The sequence below is a fragment of the Bos indicus x Bos taurus genome, chromosome 12 (assembly GCF_003369695.1).
Source record: "Bos indicus x Bos taurus breed Angus x Brahman F1 hybrid chromosome 12, Bos_hybrid_MaternalHap_v2.0, whole genome shotgun sequence".
Taxonomy (NCBI): Eukaryota; Metazoa; Chordata; class Mammalia; order Artiodactyla; family Bovidae; genus Bos; species Bos indicus x Bos taurus.
Window position 1 is genome coordinate 13,696,141 of NC_040087.1, and position 25,069 is coordinate 13,721,209.

Consider the following 25,069-nt stretch of genomic DNA (forward strand, 5'->3'; position numbering starts at 1 on the left):
GAGAGCTCTGGAACAGAATGTTAAATTTAATAAGTGCAAAGTGATACAGCTGGAAAGAAAGAACAGCCCAGCTAAGTATGATTTAAATGGTATTGAATTAGCTGGAAAGATACGTTGATGTTCTGATAGAGGTAGTGTGTCAACTGGCAGCTCAGCCTGAGATGCGACAGAGAAAGCGGGCCGGGCTCATGCAGAGTGCTACCTTTTAGAAATTGTCTACCTGCTCTTACTTTTAAAGGGACAACTCTTATCCCATTTAGGATGTTGTTGAACTTGGACTCTCCCAAAAGTTAGAGCTTGCTGAGGACAACAGAGTAGAAGTCCTGTCCACTCCTGGTCACTGAGCTTTACTTTTGCCAACTGAATTTGACGATGGTCATTACGGTCTCTGCCATTTGCTCATTCAACCAATATTAAGCAACAAGCTTGGTTCTAGTTTCTTCAGGGCAAACCAAAATGAATGAATTTGCCTTTCCTTAGACAATGTTATGGGTTGAATTTATGTATCCCCAAAAGATATGAAAGTCTTAATTAAATGTGGCCTCATTTAGACATAGAATCTATGCAGATGGTTAAATTACGAGAGAAGTCATTAAAGGCGTCTCTAATTCAATATGATAGGTGTCTTTAGAAGGGGGGAAATTTGAACATGGAGATAGACAATTCAAAGACACAGGAAGAAGATGGCCATTCATAGGCCAGGGAACACCTGAGATACCAGAAGCTGGGACAGGCAAGGACCACATTCTCCCTTACAACTTCCAGAAGGAACGAAGCCTGCTGACACTTTGATTTCAGATTTCTGGCTTCCAGATGACAAGTGTCTGTTGTTTGAGCCATCCAGCCCTTGTTACTTCGTTACAGCTGCCAGAGAAAATGAATACAGACTGAGTTACGAAAGAGTGATACCAATGACAAAATTGCCATGGTCAACAGAACTCCTGTGGGGTCTATCCACAGATAGTTAATGGGGCCGCGTTCCGTACTGGACCAGAGGTTACCACCATCGACATCAGTTCCACAAAGACCACCAAAGAATAAAGACGGTTTATATCCTACACAGAGATTGACCCAATGGGAACTGTTTAATCCTCTAAAAAGATGATTAGAAAGGAAGAAGCAATAAAGGTTAATGGAAAATTAATCCTGGTGACCTATTTGGGCAAATCAAAGTTGTGGGACATACATGTATTTAAAAGGAAAATGCAAAGACACTCTATAGAAGGGCAACTTCAGATAAGGGGACAGAGATAAGACTTTAATTAGAAGAGTCTTTGGTGTTCACCCATTTACATCAATATTGAAAAGATAAAAGCCTTCTGATAAGGTAATAAAGATGAACAATCATAAGAAGTCTATGTTAACTCTGTAGAAGATGGAGAGAGATTTCTGGTGACCAGTCCTGTTTTGTCCCTGGTTGTAGGGACTCTGAGATGCTTCCAAAATGTGCATTAATTCAGTGAGACCACCCATGACTGGCCCTCTGCACGCTGGTTATCAGTGAGTAGAACACACACAAGAGAATGATGTAAACTGAATGTTGTCTCAAACAGTGACAGGCAACCTGCCGCTGGCCATGCCCGTGGCCTGTGGGACTCACCACTCCTTCACCTGCTCATGATGAGCACGTTCTCCTCCAGGGATTATAAAGATGGCATCATACTGGCTGCGGATGACCTGGAAAATAAAGGCCACCTTGTTAGAGAAGACTTCCAACTTCGAACTCAGAGATCTGTTGGAACACATGTAAGCAGAGGCGAGGTTTCTCTTGCAAAATTCAAGCTGAACATTGCCTCTTCCTACTTGCTGCCTTTCTAACTGACTGTCCTTGGAGAACTTCTCTGCTTGGTCACAATCAATAAATGTGAAGGTCTCATAAACACAGCCCTTGAACTGCTGATCTTCCAAAGAATATTTCTGCTTTAAAGTCATCCCTATTGCTAAAGTAGCTACACCAGGGCCAGGGCCTCCCAAATCTGGAAAAGCCTAAATAAATAAAGCTGTATATTAAAAGGAGTACAACCTAGAGGATCATTTGAAAGCAGTTTTGGGGGCTGATCAGTCTAGGGTTTCTCTGTTTAAGTGTGGGAAAGATTTCTCATAAATTTGCAAGCTGAAATAGGAGTTAGATACTTATAAGTTTCCCCCTAGGAAGTCTGCTGTTCTGCAGACTATAAACATGCATCTAGGTATTTGCATAGAATAAATCCCAACTTTATTTACTAGAACCATTTTTAAAATCCTGTTACTCAAGTCGGGTCTACCGACCAGCAACCTCAGCATCCCCAGGGAATGTGAAATGCTCAAAACTCCTGAAACAGAATCAGCATTTTCACAAGATCCTCACGTTAAGTCCTATGCATACTCATGTCTGAGAAGCATGGCTCTGAAGTGCCTCATGCATATGGCCTGCAATTACGAGACTCACAAGAAACAGGCTGCCAGAAACTTCAAGACCATCCTCTGGTGTCCAGGAGTGAATGGACTCAATCCATTAATTATAGTTGAATAAACTCCCCAGAAGCTCCTTACTGCTGGCTAAATCAACTTTTCCTTTTCAGAACAGATAGGCTAATGGTACACATACGTAAAAGCATAGCTCATTCTAGAAGAATTTGCTTTTATACTCATAAGACAACCACCATAGCCATTCATGTTAGTGCCAATGCAGGAGATGCGGGTTCCATCCCTGGGTTGGGAAGATCCCTTGGAGAAGGAAGTGGCAACCCACTCCAGTATTCTTGTCTGGAGAATCCTATGGACAGAGGAGCCTGGCGGGCTACAGGCCATGGGGTTCCAAAGAATCGAACGTGACTTCGTGACTAAACAACAACAATAATAACCAGCATGGGCAAAGAGTCCAGAATGTGCAGAAGGATAGGAATTACAATAGGAATGGGAGCTCTAATCAGGAAGGGTCAGGACCAGAAGCCAGGGTGTAGAGGAAGACAGGGGTGCTCACTTTAGAGAGAACCTGCCCAGACCTGGAACATCGTGAAGGCTTCCTGCCCACCTTCAGGCACAGTGAGTGTGGCGCTGGATTAGGGCAAGTCCCCAGCCCAGCAACGAACAAGTCAACTACCTTACTTAGAGAAAAATATTGGTTTGGGACCGTATAGATTGTTTTTCCCAACCGCTTTGAATATTTGTATGCATGAGCTCTAAATGCAGGAACCCTCAGGAAGAGTTTTTCCCTTTCAACTCTCCTACCTGTACACAAGGAAGGATGGCAGACATCAAATGCAAGCAGCCCTGACTCAGAAGTCTGCCCAACACCGCGAGGTGGCAGGGAAAACAGAGCCGGGTCTCCATGTCGGCTCTCTGATCACACAGAGTGTCAATGCAATCGCAACCAGCGACACGGGGGGCCATAAACAGAATGGCACTGAAGTTAACACAAAAGTCAGGGAACTGTCTGCTGGGAGGGACCCTGGCTGTTTGCCAGGTGCACTGCTGGGAGCAACTGAAGGCTCTTAGGGAGACCACCATGTACACACCTTTCTCTGTGCCTGGCTCCTCTCTCCGCATTTAAATCGTTCTCATTCTGTCTCCTTCCCCCTGGCTTCCGCTTCCTCTGACTCATTCTCCTTCTCTCTTACCACCTCCAAGTGCCCTCCCACCTCTCATCTCACTCTCTTTTCCCCCTTTTCAATCTGCCTGCTTTCTCACCCCCTCCTGCTAAGAGATGAAGGAGATGAGGAAGAGAAGCGAGGATGACGGAGCATCTTTATCCCTTGCCCACCTTGACCTTGCTTCCCTTTTCTCTGCTAACATTCCCACACTTCTTTTCCCTCTTCTTTCTTCGTTTGTTTTAATTGGAATCTAATTGCTTTACAATATCGCATTCTGTTGTATAACAACATGAATCTGCTATATGCATGCACGTGTCTCCCCACTCTGGGACCTCACTCCCCACTCCCCCCATCCTCCCCATCTCGGTCATCACAGAGCTTCAGGCTGAGCTCCCTGTGCTGCAGAGCAGCTACAGCTGGCTCTCTCTTGTACGCTACTGCACACACGGTAGTGTACACATGTCCACGGGCCTCTCCCAGTTTGTCCCACCCTCCCCCCCACCTGTGTCCACACGTCCATTCGCCACGTCTGCATCTCCAATGCTGCCCTGCAAACAGACTCATCAGTACCATCTTTCTAGACTCCACATATATGCATTCCTATACGATATCTGCCTTTCTCTTTCTGACTTGTTTCACTCGGTATGACAGGCGCTAGGTTCATCCACATCTCTGCAGATTTTTTTGTCTTTCCCCTCTGCCGTGTTATCTCTTTTCCTAGCGTTGAACCTGTCATGAGTGTGCGCCCAGGCATCCCAGGCATAGAGCTTGGAAGTAACAGCACGATGGCTGGACTCCTCTGCTGTCGCGTCATCACACTTGAAGTCCGCACGTTCTCCCAACCAGCTGCCAGATCAACAGTTGAGAAAGGAAAAAAAAAAACCCACACTTTAAAAATGCAGTAAGCTAGCATTTTCTTAGCAGTCTTTAAAATGTCGAACAATGCTGAACTATTCAGCTGCTGTGCTCAAAGGGTACAGAGACGTAAAATATACCCGGTAAAAGGGTTTCATTCTACCACTGGTTTTTCCTAAGGACACTCCCTTCAACCTGCCATGACTCCAACCCTTTCCCTAGTGTCGCCTGACCCCTCTCTGTGCCGATCCCCCAAACCTTCCAGGAATGACTGAAACCTGCCTTGTCACAGGCTGGAGTTCCCAGAGTGCTTCCCGACAAAGACACAGCGCAGCAGACAAAAAGGCTCCGTGAACACCCCGTCAGGAAGCCTTACCAGTTACAGCTTAAAAAATATATGAGGATTATTATAATACAGAAATTGTCTGGTAGCACCACTTCCTGCATGAAATGCACTCAGGGAGTACTCCGCAGAGTAGGCTGTGATACGGTAATCTCACACGTACTCTCTGAATTGCAGAAAAGCCATTTGGTTTCCTTTATATATTTCACTCTTATTTTCACCCCTGTGAACCCTCAGCAAAGCTCCAGACAACTCTGCTCAGTTCACCCTTTTGTTTCAGAGAGCAGACGTAGTATGTGCCCCTGGCATAGAGTATATGCTGCCCAAATATCTGAGGAATGAGTTAATTAACCGAAGAATCAACTGATCAATCAATATCAGCCCAAGACACGACACAATTAAGCAGCCGGAGGGAAACACTATGGCACACGGGTGTACTTTGAAAATCTACCCCGGGCTTTTTCCATTGGCCCTAATCATAAAGTCAGCCTAGCGCAGTGGGTGTAACTCACCTCCAAGAAGTCAAAGGGGCAGAGGGACTGACTGCGGAGGGATAGAGTGGTCAGATGTGACAACTGCCATTCTAACAGCAAATGGGCAGATAGAAAAACTCTATAGAACTGACAAAAGTTCTCAAAAGAAAAAAAAAATAATAATAACGTAGCCCAGGATAAATGAGTCAAGCCCTCCATGTATCCCTGCATGATGCTGTGCCCCTGCTCTATAATCAGTGATGCTCTCATCACACTTTCTCATGCCTTCAACAGTGTCTGAGTCAGGCTAGCAGTGAGGACCTGGCCATTGGTCACCAAGATTTCCTAGGCGAGTCAAGAAGGCTCCAGAATGGATTCACTCTGCAGACCAGGAAAGGCATTGCAATCCTATCATAGAGAAGGCGAAGAGAGACATGACAGATTGAACTAGGTCTAAACTAGTCCAAAACGTCCCACCTCTCTGGATTCACGTGAGAATTCAGGGGCCAGGTCAGCTGGCCCCCAAAATAGGAAGTCACTGCATATCAACCAACAAGAGTTACAGAAGAGCCAGCCTATCGGCAGTGTTTTTCTTATATCTGGCTCTGACTCTCTCAGTGTATTTCATTACAAATAATCAACACTCTTCCCAAAGTCAGCATGCACTTTCTTCATGTTCAAAAATCGCAAGTGGTTCTTTTGAACACTAGCAGCATTCAGTTCAGTTCAGTTGCTCAGTCGTGTCTGACTCTCTGCGACCGCATGGACTGCAGCACACCAGGCTTCCCTGTCCATCACCAACTCCCAGAGCTTGCTCAAACTTATGTCCATCGAGTTGGTGATGCCATCCAACTATCTCATCCTCTGTCGTCCCCTTCTCTTCCTGCCTTCAATCTTTCCCAGCCTCAGGGTCTTTTCCAAGGAGTCAATTCTTCACATCAGGTGGCCAAAGTATTGGAATTTCAGCTTCAGCATCAGTTCTTCCAATGAATATTCAGGACTAATTTCTTTTAGGATTGACTAGTTTGATCTCCTTGCTGTCCAAGGGCCTCTCAAGAGTCCTCTCCAGCATCACAGTTCAAAAGCATCAATTCTTCAGCGCTCAGCTTTCTTTATAGTCCAACTCTCACATCCATACATGACTACTGGAAAAACCAAAGGTTTGACTAGACAGACCTTTGTTGGCAAAGTAATGTCTCTGCTTTTTAATATTCTGTCTAGGTTGGTCATACCATTAGCAGCATTAACACCATTAAAGTGATTGAGCTGAGATGGTCACCTCTCCAGAAACCCATCCAATTATCCCTAGAAAGAGCCTCCTATGTTAACTTTCAACTCCACTGCGCCTCCGACCTGAAACAGTTTTAACAAATGCCCTGCATTCTGAAAAGAAGATGTGACCGCGTAAGGAAGAAACTTTGACAACTCTAGCTAGAATGAATGTATTTTCATTTACATCTGACCCAGAGCAAAGTACCTCAATGACCCATCAATAGAAAAAAGAAGAAAATATCTTAAAATAATCCCTGCTGCTGCTGCTGCTAAGTCGCTTCAGTTGTGTCCGACTCCGTGCGACCCCATAGACGGCAGCCCACCAGGCTCCCCCGTCCCTGGGATTCTCCAGGCAAGAACACTGGAGTGGGTTGCCATTTCCTTCTCCAATGCATGAAAGTGAAAAGTGAAGTCGCTCAGTCGTGTCCGACTCTTAGCGACCCCATGGACTTCAGCCTACCAAGCTCCTCCGTCTATGGGATTTTCCAGACAAGAGTACTGGAGTGGGGCGCCATTGCCTTCTCCAAAATAATCCCTAGATATGATATATATCACTACATCTGCATATCATGAGACCTAGATTTGTTACCATTCAACAAAGAGTGCTTTCTAATAGTAAGGAACTGAGAAAAAGACACCATGATTTAACGCTTTCTCCTCCTAAATGTAATTTTGAGGTTTCAAGCAATATAGTTTCCTACCTATATAAAGCCCATAGCTCTACAATTTCAGTATCAACTATACATTACTGTAAATATTTTGAGGAAAAAATAATAGTTGTATTTGCCATCTGCATCCACTCCCTAAAGGTGTGCGAGTGCGTGTATCCTAAGTCGCTTCAGTCGTGTCCAGCTCTTTGCGACCTCATGGACTGTAGCTCTCCAGGTTCCTCTGTCCATGGGGATTCTCCAGGCAAGAAGACTGGAGTGAGTTGCCATGCCCTCCTCCAGTGGATCTTCCCGACCCAGGGATCAAACCCAGTCTTTCATGTCTTCTGCACTGGCAGGTGGGTTCTTTACCACTAGTGCCATGTGGGAAGCCTTCCCCCTAAAGGTTTACTGCAATGTTTTGCGCTGGGCCCTTAAGGATGGCAAAGGGAGGGGGCATGAATCTATGATCGCCCACAGCCAGTTCTCAGTGCAGTCTCCCCTTCTGATTAACAGCATTTCTTTTCCAGATCAACTCCCTGTTCAGTTGACCAGCATCTCAACATGTGTGCATTTCTTCTAATCTCACCTCAATAAGCTACTGCTTGTGGGAGGATAAAAACCCACTTCCTTCCACATTTGTGGGCCTGTGTGTATTTGAGTGTTCATCTCTCATACGATTTCCAAGTTAGAACTCTAGATCAAGTAGACAAAATAATACATATGCAAAAAGAACTACAGCATGAAGACAGATCAAGGAAGGGGGAACCCTGCCCATCACTTCTACTACATCTTTGAAAGATATAATTCAGCTAACCCCCTCCCAGTCCCAAGATCCCTTGAACAGCAAGGAGATCCAACCAGTTCATCCTAAAGGAAATTAGTCCTGAATATTCATTGGAAGGACTGAAGCTGAAACTCCAATACTTTGGCCACCTGATGAGAAGAACTGACTCACTAGAAAAAACCCTGATGCTGGGAAAGATTGAAGAGGGAAGAGAACAGGACGACAGAAGATGAGATGGCTGGATGGCATCACTGACTCAATGGATATGACTTTGAACAAGCTCCGGGAGTTGGTGATGGACAGGGAAGCCTGGCTTGCTGCAGTCCATGGGGTTGCAAAGAGTCAGACACGACTGAGTGACTGAACTGAACTGAACTGAGTCTCTAGATCCTGCCAAGCCCTCCATTAAACAGATCTTCCTGAGGGAGGGTTGGGTGAACACCACTGTAAGAGATGACCACATATTTCCATAGTTTACGAGGATAAAGCAATTACAGCTTCAGTCATTCATGAATAAAGCCTCTTTAACATTTTAATGAGAACATTAAACTCAGCTGCACTTGGTTTGGCCTCCCTAGAAAGTCTGTTAGCCTTGGAGAAAGTTTCTTTAGGAAGCGGTAATGAAATTGCAGGTTCTCTGTTCCACCGCCCCCAGCCCCGAGGGAAGCCTGGGCTACGAACACTGGCTGCACAGTGACTCTCCTGAAAGAGCCCACATATTCTGATAAGGCTACAGTTTGGCGAATGAGAGAAGGCATCTGGAGAAATACCTTCTCCTCTGCAGCATCCGTGCGCTTGTGTGTGCTCACTCATTTTATATCTGACTTGTCCCCTAATTCGCTTTTTATGTTATACACAGCTTGGAGTACAATGTGCGACTCAATAAATGTTCAATCATACTTTTCTGCTATTCTCCCTTAATCATTTTTCTACCGCCTCTGTGCTCCTTTGCGATGTGACTGATTCCCACTAAGGCTCCCAACTGCCGCTTGCCTGGAGGCCCATTAAATTCGGCAGACATCCGAGAGAGCTTCAGGTGCAAAAGGTGAACGAGAAATAACTCTCAGACTCAGGGGCTTAACACGAATGTCTGCCTCTTCCTCCAAAAAAACCTGGAGCCGTGCGAATGAAAGAGTGTGTCACCTCAAAGACCAACTACGGGGGAGGAGTGAAGCTAACGGGGGCTCATGTATGCGGGTCGCTGATGCGTTCAATCCTTCCAACATTTACTGAGCATCTTCTATGCACTGGCCTGTTCTAGATACTCAGCTGCAGCCAGAAGTAAGGCAGACAAGACCTCCACTCCCACAAAACTTGAGATCCTGTGGGAGAGACAGGCAGTAAACAAGAAAAGAAAATGTCAGAGGGTAACAAGTGCTAGGAAGAACATACAGAGGGTGATGTGACACGAGAGGCCAGTTAAGTAGGGTGGACAGGAAAAGGCAAGCAGAGTGAAAAGCTATAGCAAAAGACGCGAGGGAATCTTAAAGGCATAGCACTAAGTGAAAGAAGCTAATCTGAAAAGGCTACCCACTGTATGATTCCAACTATATGACATTCTAGAAAAGGCAAAATTAGAATGGAGACAATGAAAAGATCAGTGGCTGCTGGGCATGCGAAGAGGGTGAGATAAACAGGAGGCACTCAGAGGATTATTAGGGCAGTGAAACTTCTGTATGATACTACTGCGTTGGCCATTAGGTTCATTTGGGTTTTTTCCATCAGATGTATGTTTTCCATCAAAAACCCTAATGAAGTTTTTGGCCAACCAAGTATACAATGGTAGACACGCGTCATCATCCATTTTTCAAAATCCATAGAATGAATGTGCGACACCAAGAGTGAACCTGAAGGTTAACTACAGACCTTGGGTGATGGTCACATGTCAATGGAGGCTCATCAGCTGTAATAAATGTATCGCTCTGGTAGGGGGTGTCCGTAGTGGGAAGGACCGTATAATGTGGGCGGGAGATATATGAGAATGCTCTGTACTTCCTCCTCGATTTTGCTGTAAACCTAAGATTGCTCTAAAAAGATAAAACCTATGGTTTAAAAAATCCTTTGGGATTTTCCTGGTGGTCCAGTGGCTAAGACTCTGTGCTCCCCATGCTGGGGGCCCAGGTTTGATTCCTAGTCAGGGAACTAGATACCGGGTGCCACAACTAAGACCAGGAGTAGAAAAATAAGTAAATAAAAATTTAAAAATATTAAAATAAATATAAATTTCAAAATCGTTACAATAAGCAAGTGTGGGGTGTTGAAGAATGAAAAGGGGTAAAGCTTCGCTAGAGCACGGTAAACCAGGCAGGAAGAAGGAGGCCACCAAGGAAGCCAAGGAGGTCATGGTTAGAAGTGTGGATTTCATTCTAGAAGCATCAGGAGCCACTGGCTAGTCTGAAGCCGGCCCTGTCATCAGGTGCTTTCTGTTTCTGAAGAATCACTCGGGCTCCCGTGTGGAAGATGGATGGGTGACAGCGAGGAATCAACAGAGGCTGATGAGAGTGGTCGAGGGCGGCAGCGGTAGCAGGGGGTGGATCGGAAATATGCTGTGAAAGAAGAACTGGCAGAATCGGTGACGGATATACTGGAAACGGGAGGTGAGGGAGAAAGAGAAACCAAAGATGATTTCTGAATGGGAGGAGCGCCCATTCACAGAGATGGGGAAGACCCTTGGGAAACTACCTCTGAAGACCACACAAGGAGCATGTGAAGCCCAGATGAAGTACTGGGGCTTCAGGCTCGCCGAGGGAACTCCACGTCAACTTGCTTGACCTCTGCCATAATGTGAAGGGCAGATGTGTGTGTGCATGTGATACCCGCACTCACAGATATGGATATGTGCAAACATGCATCGTGCTTAAGAGACGGGCTTTGCCATTCAAAGCAAATCTGAAATCGTTTCAACAATTGAGATAAAGCGTAGGAGTTGTGTTACTGTTGTCGTTTTTTCCATTAGCGTGCAAGGCAGCTGAGGACAATTGAGGTGAAGCGTCTTGGTGGCAGTCACACAGCCAGGGATCAGCAGAGCTCACACTAGGAACCAGGTCTCCTTGAAGGAATTCACACCACCTGTCACACTCTCTGTAGATCATCCGGAATGTGCAGGGCACCCACGAGCCCCACTCTCCGTGTGGGAACACACTCCCGGGGTGAAGGAAGGGTGGGGGTGTCGTGGTCCTTTCCTTTAGCTCATCCTGTCTGGACGCTATTGAAACCATCGCTACGGCAAGGCTGACAAACTACAGAAAATCAATACCATGCAAGCCGACCTCTCAGAGAGCAAATTAAATATTCAAGTGCAACGTGACGCCGATTTTTCAACAGAGGTTTTAATTATGAACACGCCCTGCAGAAACCTCCTTGGGGTGCCACACACGGAGCGTCCTCAGAAACTAAAGAAGCTGGCCTGATACCACCTCTCCAGGACTTCCTCCCCTGTGTCTTAGGTTTCCCCAAGAACACCAGAAGCACTGAACACATTTGAGAAAGAGGAAAAAGTGAAGCATTGGCAGGTTGGGGGTTTTTGCAGTATCATTTAAAGGAGGAAAATTCAACGAGATGGAATCACCCTAAAATCATTCTGATCATATCTGAAGAAGATGGGGGCAGGCCTGGGAGGGCTGGGCACGCTCTCTCATCTGCATACCACCTCACAGGAGTTCCAAACAGTCTCTGCTGGGCCTCTTTCCTGTTGGTCCAGTGGACAAGACTTCGCCTTCCAATGTAGAGTGTGAAAGTTCAATCCCTGGCTGGGGAGCTGAGATCCCACATGCCAGGTGCCAGAAAACTAAAACATAAGACAGAAGCAATATTGTAGCAAATTCAATGTTTGCTCCGTCACTTCGGTCCTATCTGACTCTTTGCGACCCCATGGACCATAGCCTTCCAGGCTCCTCTGTCCATGAGATTTCCCAGGCAAGAATACTGGAGTGGGTTGCCATGCCCTCCTCCAGGGGATTATCCTGACCCAGGGATTGAACCCGCGTCTCCTGTGTCTCCTGCATTGCAGGCAGATTCCTTACCGCTGAGCCACCAGGAAAGCCCAAACATTAAAATTGGTTCACATTAACAACAACAACAAAAGACTGTGCTTCCACTGCAGGAGGCACAGGTCCAATCTTTGGCTGGAGAACTAAGATGCCACGTGGGGTGCAGCCAAAATAAAAATGTCTCTCCTTTTTCCATCTACTGGGCTGTCCATCATCCACCAGGCTCCCTTGAAGCTGTGAGGTCTCCCACCTCGCCGTTCTGAAGTCCGAAAGGGAAACAGTGAGGGGCGTCTGCTTCTGTGTTTCTTGCTGTGAGTCGCACACTCCCTGCTCTTACTGAATGTGGCTTGTTTGTGTCTTGTTGATTTGCAGGCTTCCTCTCCACGGCTTCTGTCTACTAATGTGTTTCCGAAGGACCCCTGCATGGTAGGCAGAGCCCTGCTAACAGACAACAGGGCCACTGTGAATGGGCGCACCCTAGCCAGACTGAGAACACGCAGAGAAGGAGATTTGGGGGAAAGCAGTTTGAGATGCTTGGTCAGCAACGTCCTGTCCTCCAAGCTGGAGATTTAGAAATTCATCTGTCAGGGTTAAAACCACATGGCACAATGGGATTCCCTCCCCCTTCAATACCGGCTTTCTTTCCAAAGCTTTCACGAAGGCACGTAGGACCGACAGGCTCTCCGCACACACCAAAGGAGGGTGGACACTCGCTCTATTGTTAAACAGATGCTCAGGCGGCTCCCTGTCTGAAACTCCCCGCTGGTTCCCACCACGGCTCCATTCCCATCAAGTTCCTCCACCGGGCCCCATCACGCTGTGAACCCCTCTCTGCCCTGCAGAACCCTTTGTCCTGCCTGAAAGTGAAAGTGTTAGTCGCTCAGTCATGTCCAACTTTTTGCAACCCCATGGACTGCAGCCCGCCAGGCTCCTTTGTCCATGGGATTCTCCAGGCAAGGAGACTGGAGTGGGTAGCCATTCCCTTCTTCACAGGACTGTCCCGACCCAGGGATTGAACCCGAGTCTCCAACATTGCAGGCAGATTCTTTATCATCTGAGGGGACAGATCCTAGGACGGATTCTTCACCATCCAGGGAATGCCTGGACACGTCATTTTCTTAACTCCATTTTCTCATATCAGTGAAGTTTTCTTGCCTTTTTTTTTTTTTTTTTTTGATGCTGTGGTGATTGAGATTTGCAAAGAGAGTTCAGAAAAGACAGATGGCGAGAGTGAAGGCAAACTGGGGATAATTCAGAGTGGACTCAATTCAGACGGTCTGAGCCTAGGAAAAGCCCAAGCTGGTGGTCAAGATGGGCTGATGGGGGGAGGCCTGGGGAGCAGACGGGGACACAAGTAGGAATGACTGAAAACAAGTGGGTGAGATACCAGGGGTGGCATTCAAGACAGTGGGCTTTCGACACCCCTGTGGGACACGTTAGAGGCAACTTTGGAGGCTAGAAGCAGAAGGCTACAGGAGGCCAGGGGTCCCTGACACAGGAGACGGCGAGGAACACAGTACGTAATAAGGCAAATGCTCACGCTCATCTTCCTAAGAGTCAAAGCAACCTCCCTCAACAGCTCTATTTCATGTCTTTCTGTCACAGCTTGAGCCTGATGCCAAATGCTCTTTTATCCTCATAAGACACCTGAGACCCGGCCTGCCAATTATCAGAGTGATGATCCTATCTCTACACAATTAGACGCTACAGCTTTTCTGCCAATCACTTCTCACATCTATTATGTCATTTAATTCTCACCGCACTAGGTGACATGCATGTTTGCATGCTCAGTCATGTCCAACTCTGCGACCCCATGGACTGTGGCCAGCCAGGCTCCTCTGTCCACGGGATTTTCCAGGCAAGAATACTGAAGTGGGTTGCCATGCACTAACCCAGGGGATGGTCCCCACCCAGGGATCAAACCCATGTCTCCTGTGTCCATTGCATTGGCAGGGGGATTCTTTACCACTGAGCCACCTGAGAAGCACCACGTGACATGAGCACTATTAAATCAATGAATCCAGGTTGAAAGAGATTTAAAATTGTGCCCATTTCCACCCCAAGGGAAAGAGCCTTCTCTCAAACCCAGGTCTTGTGACTTGAGATCCTATGCTTTCTAGAAGATGCTGTTACTATATTTCTTGTTCTTTACCTCTATGTGCTGTAAATTTTACTCATCTAGGTTTGGCTGGGCTTTCCCGATAGCTCATGGGTAAAGAAGGTGCCTGCAATACAGCACACACGGGAGATGCAGGTTCGAGCCCAGAAGATCTCTGGAGAAGGGAATGGCAACCCACTCCAGTATTCTTGCCTGGAGAATTCCATGGACAGAGGGGTCTGGCAGGCTACAGTCCATGGGGTCACAAAGAGTCAGACATGACTGACTAAACACAGGCTTCACTACTTCAGAATTTCTGAGGCAATAACCATCATCAAGTGACACCCCACTTACTTGGAATCCAGGAGATGCTATGACAAATATGCACCCAATTTCATACAGGGTGCCAAAGGGGGGAGCTACCAGTCTAAAGGAGGAGAAAAACAAAGCTTGCTTTTGCTTAGTCATGAGGCCTTAGAGCACCGATTTCATACCACTATGCAATTAAAAAATTAATTTGCTAACTACAAGTGATTTGTTTTGTGGCTAAGCAATATTTTTAATTAAAAAATATCCCCCCAAATATGAGAAATATGATCTGAAAGTAATAATACTGGGTCTACGATGGTGGACGCATGCTCAGTTGCTCAATTGTGTTCGATGCTTCAAAACCCCATGGATTGTATAGCCCACCAGGCTCCTCTGTCCATGATATTTCCCAGACAAGAATACTGGAGTGGGTTGCCATTTCCACCCCCAGGGTATCTTCCCAAATCAGGGATCAAACCCTGGTCTCCTGCATTAGCAGACAGATTCTTTATCACTGACCTACCTGGGAAGCCCCCACTGAGTCTAGAGGCTGAAATCAAAACCATCCCAGTCATACGGTTTTGTCGAGTAATTTTACTATTTATTACATTACCCTGTAGTTCAGATTTCTATCAATTCATATCTGCATCTCCTTAAAGAGTTTGGCATTTTAAAGCTGATCTCCAAATATCTGTTGAATGGATGGATAGATACATAAGCAAATGAATACATGTGTCCATCAGGCGACTCTCCATGCTAACCGAAGAGGGAAATGCTACTTGCTTCAAGGACAAAGGGCCGAGTCACATGGATACAGATTGGAATTCTGTTTGCCAGCTGTGTCATTGTGGGCAAATTAATTCACTCCTTGAGTCTGAGTTTCCTCATCAGCTAAACGGACACCACTGAGTACCACACAGAACTGGCTGAGGATCAAATGACGTCATAGACTTGACACACTGCCTGGGTTGCAGAAGTTGCGGTAGCTTATTTATCTCCCCTTCTGTCTTCCACATTTAGTGTGTCCCTCTTTCATCGTCCTGACCCAGAGATCGAACCAACATCTCTCCTATCTCCAGCATTGGCAGGCAGATTCTTGACCACTAGCGCCATCTGGGAAGCCCAATCCCCTTTCATACCAACCTTTATTATGGTGCTTCAGTACAAAAAACCCTGTGGTAAATATCAAATTTATTTACAGTGATGGTCCATCTCCCCTCCACTAACATCAGACTCATCTATTCATGGTCTAGAGACAAGTTGTTGTACATAACAGGTGTTCAACAGATTTCTTTGACTAAATATTTTGCAGACTAAATGAGTAAATGTCTCAGAGAAGCGAAGCTCATCAATACTTTTTATATTTGAAAACTTTCTAAAATGTAATGTACACTTAACCACTTGGCTAAAAGAACAGGTTAAAGGAACTTTAATTTTTTCTTGACTTGGGGTTGTCAACATAAATGTAAGTTTTAGCACTGGAATGGGAATTTTTAATTCCTTGTAGTCTTTTTACATTGGTTGATTTGCTCACATTGAAACTGAAAGTGTTAGTTGCTCTGCTGCTGCTGCTGCTAAGTCACTTCAGTCGTGTCCGACTCTGTGTGACCCCATAGACGGCAGCCCACCAGGCTTCCCCGTCCCTGGGATTCTCCAGGCAAGAACACTGGAGTGAGTTGCCATTTCCTTCTCCAGTGCATGAAAGTAAAAAGTGAAAGTGAAGTCCCTCAGTCGTGTCCGACTCTAGCGACCCCACGGACTGCAGCCTACCAGGCTCCCCTGTCCATGGGATTTTCCAGGCAAAAGTACTGGAGTGGGGTGCCACTGCCTTCTCCGGTTAGTTGCTTAGTTGTGTCCAACTCTTTGTGACCCCATGGACTACACTGTCCAAGCAATTCTCCAGGCAAGAATATTGGCGTGGGCAGCCGTTTGCTTCTCCAGGGGATCTTCCCAACCCAAGGATCAAACATGGGTCTCCCACATTGCAGGCAGATTCTTTACCATCTGAGCCACCTGGGAAGCTTACTCACACTAAATTTTCCCAGATTTTGACATTTTGACCATGGTTTTCATTTCTTCCTGTGGTCAGGGGCTTCATCCCCTGGAAGGCATGAGACATTGGGGAATTAAGAGAAAGTCCTCGTCATCTTCAAAGAGTTTACCAGACCTCATTCTCAAGAGATTTCTCATCTGTTTCTGCTTCATGACACGTATGTTTGCTAAGAGCTTGAAGGAGGGCCCACAGCTTTCCTAGACCAAGGAGTACTGCTCTATCCCTAATGCCTTCCACATAGAAGGCACTCAACAAATACCTATAAAGTGAATGAACAGAGTAAATAGTACGCAACCTTTGTCCTCACCATTTTCTATCTGAAGACTTTATCCTAATCCACGACTAGGCCCCTTACTTGTTTGAGGCTGTAATATCTCATCTGCAAAATCAAACAGTTGGGTAAGGGATCTCTAAGATCACATTCAACATTCATCTTCCATGATCCTATACTCCTGTCTACCTGTGCATGTTCCAGATTATAGAGTTGTTGGAAATCCGATCACTAGGTAACTGAGATCTTAGAGACATAATGAATAAACAATGCATCCTTCACCCTCTAATCCAGACGTCCTCACAAGGAGATATTATCCTTGTACCACGGCAACAAATACAGAAAAAATGAGCTCTCTTATTTCTTTCTCTCATCCCTAACATCATACGTAACAGGAGAAAGACTGACCTTGGGATGTAAACATATCGATCCATTTTTTTCCCCGTGCCAAGTGTTCATAAGTGAAAAACTAGTCTGTCTCCAAAGGAGTCAACTGCATTCAGGCCAATAAAACTTTAAAGGAAAAAAATTTTTTTCCTAACAACTAAATCTAGCGCTTTCACTGACCCTATGTGCCCAGCTATTTCTCGGTTCATACATTAACTTCTCAGCTACATTTGTTTAAATGATAACTGTAGTTACACTGTTTGTACAGAAGTATAATTCAACTCCTTGAAACCAGTCTTTCTTAAAGTGGAAACTTCTAAATTAAAAGCGTTTATACAGACAGGAAGTAGACACTTTCAAACACCAGGTTAAAGGTCTGTCAACCCAATTCTCTGCACAGCTGGGAGGCCACTTATGGGCACAGTTTCTCCCCTGGAGACAGTGGATCCCTCTCATAGCTTTCTCTAGGTAGGATCGGGCCCCTTTAATTCCATCCTGCACAAATTCGATGTATACCTTCCTCAAGCACTGTATCAAACTCTCAAGGGGATGCAGAAAATGAATAAAACATCATCTCTGCCTCAGAGGAGACGCAGCAAGGCCAAGAGGATAAAAGCAGCGACACTGGAAAACAACTGCCTGAGGACGCAAGCTGGTTAACCGTAATCAGCCAGAGACCTTGGACAAGTTACTTAACCTTTCTGATCCAGCATCTTCATCAGCACAGTGGTGCTAATGACAGGACCTAGTTAGTGCTGCTATAGGGACAGCTGAGTAACTTCCCTGATGGCATTAAGAGCTGGTTCCTGCATCATGATCATCATCTATATGAACACACAACCCATGATTTTAAATTTTTCATTGTCCTATTGAGTAAAATTATAACAGATTCTAGGAAATAAAAGGAAAAAAAAAAAAAAAAAAAAACAGACAACCTGGAAAACTATTCCATTCAGTTCAGTTGCTCAGTCATGTCCGACTCTTTGCAACCCCATGGACGCCAGGCCTCCCTGTCCATCACCAACTCCCGGAGTTTACCAAGCTCATGTCCATCGAGTCGGTGATGCCATCCAATTATCTCATCCTCTGTCATCCCCTTCTCCTCCTACCTTCAATCTTTACAATATTGTATTGGTTTTGCCATATAACAAAATGAATCCGCCACAGGTATACATGTGTTCCCCATCCTGAACCCTCCTCCCTCCTCCCTCCTCATACCATCCCTCTGGGTCATCCCAGTGCACCAACCCCAAGCATCCAGTATCGTGCATCGAACCTGGACTGGTGACTCATTTCATATATGATATTACACATATTTCAATGCCATTCTCCCAAATCATCCCACCCTCTCCCTCTCCCACAGAGTCCAAAAGACTGTTCTATACATCAGTGTCTCTTTTGCTGTCTCGTATACAGGGTTATTGTTACCATCTTTCTAAATTCCATATATATGCGTTAGTATACTGTATTGGTGTTTTCCTTTATGGCTTACTTCACTCTGTATAATAGGCTCCAGTTTCATCCACCTCATTAGAACTGATTCAAATGCATTCTTTTTAATGGCTGAGTAATACTCCATTGTGTATATGTACCACAGCTTTCTTATCCATTCATCTGCTGATGGACATCTAGGTTGCTTCCATGTCCTGGCTATTATAAACAGTGCTGTGATGAACACTGGGGTACACGTGTCTCTTTCAATTCTGGTTTCTGCCTTCAGTCTTTTCCAGCACTGGGGTCTTTTCAAAAGAGTCAGCTTTTCACATAAGGTGGCCAAAGTATTGGGAGCTTCAGCTTCAACATCAGTCCTTTCAGTTAATATTCAGGACTGATTTCCTTTAGGATGGACTGATTGGAAAACTATTGGGTTGGCCAAAAAATTGTTTGGATTTTTCCATAAGATAGGAATAACTGGAACAAACTTTTTTGTCAACCTAATACTTTCCAACAGATTTCATTATTCTTCTGTCTTCCTAATGAATCTTAACAACATCTATCCTCAGAGTGATGTAAAGATGGTGGTCGGTAGGAATGTAGAGAAAAATGTAAACAATTATGGGACAGAAAGAAAAGGAGAGGAAAAGGAGGGAGAGCAGGCAGGAGGCACATTTCTGAGCTAGCTGAACCATCAGGTAGACAGGAGGTGAACTAAGCTGGAGATAACCCTTGTGGCAGCCTTGCCCTGATTTGTTTGCTCCTCTGCCCAGAAAATCCTTCCTCAAGCACTAAGCTACCACACTTTTCCTTAAAACTCTGTGTTTTTCTTTCCACTGTTCACACCTCTGTTTTACAGAATATGAGATACAGAAAGGACCTTATTGTTGCTGCTTAGTCATTCAGCCCTGTCTCACTCTTTGTGGCCCCATGGCCTGCAGATGGCCAGGCTCCTCTGTCCATGGGACTCTCCAGGCAAGAACACTGGAGTGGGTAGCCATTCCCTTCTCCAGGGGATCTTTCCAACCCAAGGATCAAACCCAGGTCTCCTGCATTGGCAGGTGGATTCTTTACCACTGAGCCACCAGGGAAACCCATAAAGACTCTCAGAGGTCACCCAATGCAGCTCCCTATTTCACACATGGGAAAAATTTGAAGGGCAACAAGACCAAAAACTGAGGGCTGACGAGACCAAAAACTGAGGGCCAATGAGACCAAACACTGAGGGCCAACAAGACCAAACACTGAGGGCAACGAGACTAAACACTGAGGGCAATGAGACTAAACACTGAGGGCAACGAGACTAAACACTGAGGGCAACGAGACTAAACACTGAGGGCCAACGAGACTAAACACTGAGGGCAACGAGACCAAACACTGAGGGCAAGAGACTAAACACTGAGGGCAACAGACTAAATACTGAGGGCCAACAAGACCGAACACTGAGGGCAACAGACTAAACACTGAGGGCAACGAGACTAAACACTGAGGGCAACAGACTAAACACTGAGGGCCAACAAGACCGAACACTGAGGGCAACAGACTAAACACTGAGGGCAACGAGACTAAACACTGAGGGCCAATGAGACTAAACACTGAGGGCAACGAGACCGAACACTGAAGGCAACGAGACCCAACACTGAGGGCAACGAGACTAAACACTGAGGGCAACAAGACTCAACACTGAGGGCCAAAGAGACCAAATCATTTACCTGGGGCTAGATAGCTCCACAGTGGCAGAGACAACATGCACGCTGGACTCCCAGTGCCCCAGATCTGTGCTGTCTCCTTTAGGACAATAAATTGGGTGAAAATGAGTCACTCAGTGCCTCTTTGTGACCCCATGGACTACACAGTCCATGAAATTCTCTAGGACAGAATACTGGCGTGGGTACCCTTTCCTGTCTCCGTGGGATCCTCCCAACCCAGGGATCAAACCCAGATCTCCTGCATGGCAGGTGGATGCTTCACCAGCTAAGCCACAAGGGAAGCCCAAGAATACTGGAGTGGGTAGCCTATCCCTTCTCCAGTGGACCGTCCTGACCCAGGAATTGAACTGGGGTCTCCTGTATTGCAGGCTGATTCTTTACCAACTGAGCTATGAGGGAAGCCATTTACCCAAGTGGAGTCTGACTGCCCTTATACAGTCAGGTATGTAAGTTTTTATCTTGGGAAGAAAATCTTGAGAAATATTTTTAAATGAATTAACAAGAAACTTACTGTTTTTAATTCAATAAACATGTTTTATTATTAACTTCATTGCCTGCTAAGCCTGAAATTAGGTTTTCCTATGCTTGGGTAGGTCCTGCCTAACCAATAACACAACAATCAGATTTCAATTAAACAGATACTCACTCTTGGGCTACACACACACACACACACACACCCCCTCAAAGAGGCACTTAATCAAAACACAATTTAAGCCCATTCTTGCTGTCATTCTTCTGGCCTGTATTTAAGAAGCAGGTATCAAATATAATAAGATAAGGCTCTCTGAATAAGGCTCTCTCCAAGTTACTCATTCTCCAAAGTAGGAATGTTTCTTGCTACTGCTTCCTATTTCTAACCCAACAACAAAAGGCAGCCTCCCCAAAGGACTCCTCCACAAGCTTTTGACTCTGTCTTCTCTGTGAGTCCTTGGTCTGTTTGGGCAAAACCAGATCAGTAGTCTCCTGAAGACTTTTAACTTTCCTTCTTCCTAGTTTTCAATTCTGCAGTGGAAGAGGGAGGCTCTGAAAACAGAGCTTTTGATGCGTTTTAACAATATCTTTAGAAACAGAGAATTCTGTGGTGGTCCAGTGGTTAAGACTGCCCCTTCCAAAGCAAAGGGTATGGGTTTGATCCCTGTTTGGGGAGATCAGATCCCACAAGTCTCATGGCCAAATAACCCCAAATTAAACAGAAATAATATGGTAACAAATTCAACAAAGACTTGTTTTAAAAAAATCCTATAAAAATAAACACAGTAAGTATGTTTTTGCACTGTGGTTTTAGCTCAGATCCTTATGGGTAAGCATCTGGTTAAAACAAACATTTTAACGTGAGAAGAAGCCACTTGTTTGCTGATGCCCACCCCCTTCCCTTCCCTGCTCTCAGGGTAGTTGGGTGTGTGCTCTGTTCCTCAGTCCTGCCCGATGCTTTGCGACCCCATGGACTGTAGCCCACCAGGCTCCTCTGTCCACGGGATTTCCCAGGCAAGGATACTGGAGTGCGCTGCCATTTCCTCCTCCAGGGGATCTTCCCCACCCTGGGGCTGAACCCCAGTCTCCTGTGTCTCCTGCATTGGCAGGCAAATTCTTTACCACTGAGCCACCTAGGAAGCCATGTGGATGCGTCCTCCCTGTGATTAAAATTTGGGCTCTCTTCTCACGTTGCTTAGACTAGAGGAACATGTGAATCTGGGCCACTAAAAATAACTCAGTTCTGTTGCCTAAATAGGTGTTTACTTTTAGTAGACTGCAGCCACATAGAGCCTATTTATTAGAACTGCGCTCGGTGAAGTGGTGTTTACATGGATTACACTCTATGACAACGATTTATTTTGTTTTTCTTATTCTCTTTCTTTTTCTTGCACAGTCGAGATAGGCTGGTGGTAGCTGTGGCTGCTGTTCTCATTCATATGAAATTCAATTACAGGAGAAGCAGAAGAATGTGGCATTGCCAAAACAACTGCAAAAATCAAACACTGAGACTCAGGAAGACCTGAGCCAAAATCTGAAAGTTTCTATGGAAAAAAAAAAAAGCTACCGCATCTTCCTACCTTGCCTGCCAACTAGCAGAGGCAGTTCACTCTCTCCAGATGCCTCTCAGAAAAAAAACACCTCACAAGTAACAGGAACTGAGATCCTTAGGGAGCCAATTAGATTTAAGCCGTTTTCTAAATTCTGTAAAAAAAAAAAAAAAGGAAAAAAAATCAGAAAAATAAAAACACACAAAAAATCCCAACCTGGCACTTGAAATGACATTTTACATATTCTGCTTAGGGCCTGTGGAATAATACTCAGATAATGACTAGTTGTCATGTTTATAAAATAAACCTCGAGTTTTTCATGTAACAGAATAGAATCACTGGCGAGGAAAACAAACTGCTTCAGAGCAAGAAGAAGGTGGCCCAACAAATCTGATAGGTACCTCATCCTTTGTCTTTGGAATATCAGCTAAAACATGACCAATTAGGCCAAGGTCGGTGGCAGGTAATCGCAGAAAAGTTCTCCTCCAAGAGCTGGCTGGGTGATGCTCTGAGCTTCCGACAACCGTCCCGCAAAGGCACGATGGGACAGTGCTATCAGGCAAGAGGACTTCTGGATCTCACACCCCCAGTACAAGTTCCTCAGCTATCCTTTGACAAACGATGATGGCAGAAGGTGAGACAGGGAAGAGAAGCAACTTCATAAAGGCCAGTGAGGGTCTCCCCAGGTGCAGAAGCAGGTCTGGGTTTCCGCTTCTGGTGGGACCCAGGGACCTGGTGTCCCGTGCCTCCTGCATCTCTGCAGAGCTCACCATACTAATTCCATGGCTAGCTGTATTTCCTCATTAGATGTACAGCAGATGTGTCAAAGACAACAGAATCAGGCAAAAAGCCAGTAAGACTTATACATAATCAACTTCAGTTGGGTTTCTGAGATGGTTTATCTTCACTCCAGGATGAAATGGCCCCAGATCCATCTCCAAAGATGGTTTTGTAAAAAGCAACCAGACTCCATCAGACCCTCACTCACTCCTTCACCCTGTCTTTAGTACGCCATCAAAGGAACTGGGTCCAAGACGTGAACAAAGAGGTAAAAAGGAAACATGCCCTCAAGAAAATATTGCAGGGCTCCTGGGCAAGGACATGCTTTTGTCCCATCATGTGTTTGAAGACGTGTGTGTGTGTGTGTGTGTGCTGGGTCGTGTCCACCTCTGTGCAACCACATGGAATGTAGCCCACCAGGGCCCTCTGTCCATGGAATTTTCCAGGCAAGAACACTGGAGCTGGTTGCCATTTCCTCCTCCAAGGGATCTTCCCAACTCAGGGACAGAACTCGCATCCCCTGTGTCTCCTGCATTGGCAGAAAGATTCTTTACCACTGAGTCACCAGAGAAGCCCACGTGACTAAACGTGAACTTTATCCAAAGATGAAGATGCCAGTATCTATGCAAGAAGCAACTCACGAGTCAGCACTTCATCTTTCTCAAGTTCTACCTTAAATATAACCTATTCCGTGAGGTTGTTCTAATGCCCTAACCGGAAATAACATCTTCTTCACTTGAGTTTAGCTATGTATGTAATTGTCTTATTGCCCCTTAAGTTCTTTGAACAAGGATATTTTACTGAGTGGAAAGAATGAAATATAATGAGCATAAGATTCTTGACTATGTGGTAGAGACAGCTATTGAGGGATCCAAGTGGTCAGGGAGGACTTTACCAAGTTACACTTAATAGGACACCAGAGTTAAACTGTCAAAGGAAGAAAGGAGCAGATCCAAAATTAAGGAAGAAGATAAGCCTGAGGTCCTGGGATGTCACCTAACATATTCATTTAAAGTCTGTATGCTCTGCTCTGCTTAGTCTCTCAGTCATGTCTGACACTTTCCGACCCCATGGACTATAGCCCGCCAGGCTCCTCTGTCCATGGGATTCTCCAGGCACGAATACTGGACTGGGTTGCCATGCCCTCCTCCAGGGGATCTTCCTGACCCAGGGATTAAACCCATGTCTCCCGAATTGCAGTGGATTCTTCACCACATAAGCCATCAGGGAAGACCATTTAAAGTCTAGTAACTTCTAATAGTATGTCAAAAGGCTTTCCATGTGGGTTGGTTGGTAAAGAATCTGCCTGCAATGCAGGAGACCACGGGCAATGCAAGAGATGTGGGTTCGATCCTTGAGTGGGGAAGATTCCCCTGGAGAAGGCCAAGAAAGACACCGAAAGGTCCTTTTAAGATGGGAACATCATTCGCATGATGGTGCTCCTAATCCATACCAATGACAGGAATCACTAGAGGATAATAATATCTTTGTTTTTGAGGCCCTGGAATGCCTCTGAGGACCATCCGCCTGCAGAGCATTTTCAGAAACAATTGAATTCCCAGGCTGCATTAACCATGTTGAAAAATATGACCTCTATGGTAACAAGAAAGGATTAAGAGCTTAATTAAGCCAATGCTCCCTCGTGCCCAGCATGCCTGCCAATCACGATCAGTGACAAGTTATGTCTCTTCATATACTTTTTGAACCAATATTTTCTTGGATAATTACAACATGGGACTACATACATTGTCTCAGTTCAATTCAGTTCAGTCGCTCAGTTATGTCTGACTCTTTGCAACCCCATGGACTGTAGCACACCAGGCCTCCCTGTCCATCACCAACTCCCGGAGTTTACATAAACTCACATTCATTGAGTCGGTGATGCCATCCAACCAGCTCATCCTCTGTCGTCCCTTTCTTCTCCTGCCTTCAATCTTTCCCAGCATCAGGGTCTTTTCAAATGAGTAACTAAACAGCATCAATATAAATATTTCAGCCTTGCAATTACTTTCAAAGAAATTTAGAATCTCTTTTTAGAGCTAATACCTTTTAGAAATAAGTGTTCCTTC

At 45.5% G+C, this 25,069-nt stretch overlaps 1 protein-coding gene across 3 annotated transcripts in view; it reads right to left on the reverse strand.

The window, feature by feature from the left end:
- Nucleotides 1-1,595: 1,595 nt before the first annotated feature.
- Nucleotides 1,596-25,069, reverse strand: part of LOC113902193 (mucin-1-like) — a 140,004-nt gene continuing 116,530 nt past the window's right edge. Inside the window, exons 2-4 of one of the 3 annotated variants that reach the window (XR_003513696.1) lie at nt 22,251-22,374; nt 20,203-20,278; nt 1,596-1,677 (exon numbers count right to left, since the gene is read on the reverse strand). The gene's annotated coding sequence lies outside the window, so the exon portion shown is untranslated. Of the gene's footprint in view, nt 1,678-20,202; nt 20,279-22,250; nt 22,375-25,069 lie in introns of those variants that run through there. The other 2 variants (XR_003513697.1, XM_027557165.1) reach the window with 2 other exon arrangements.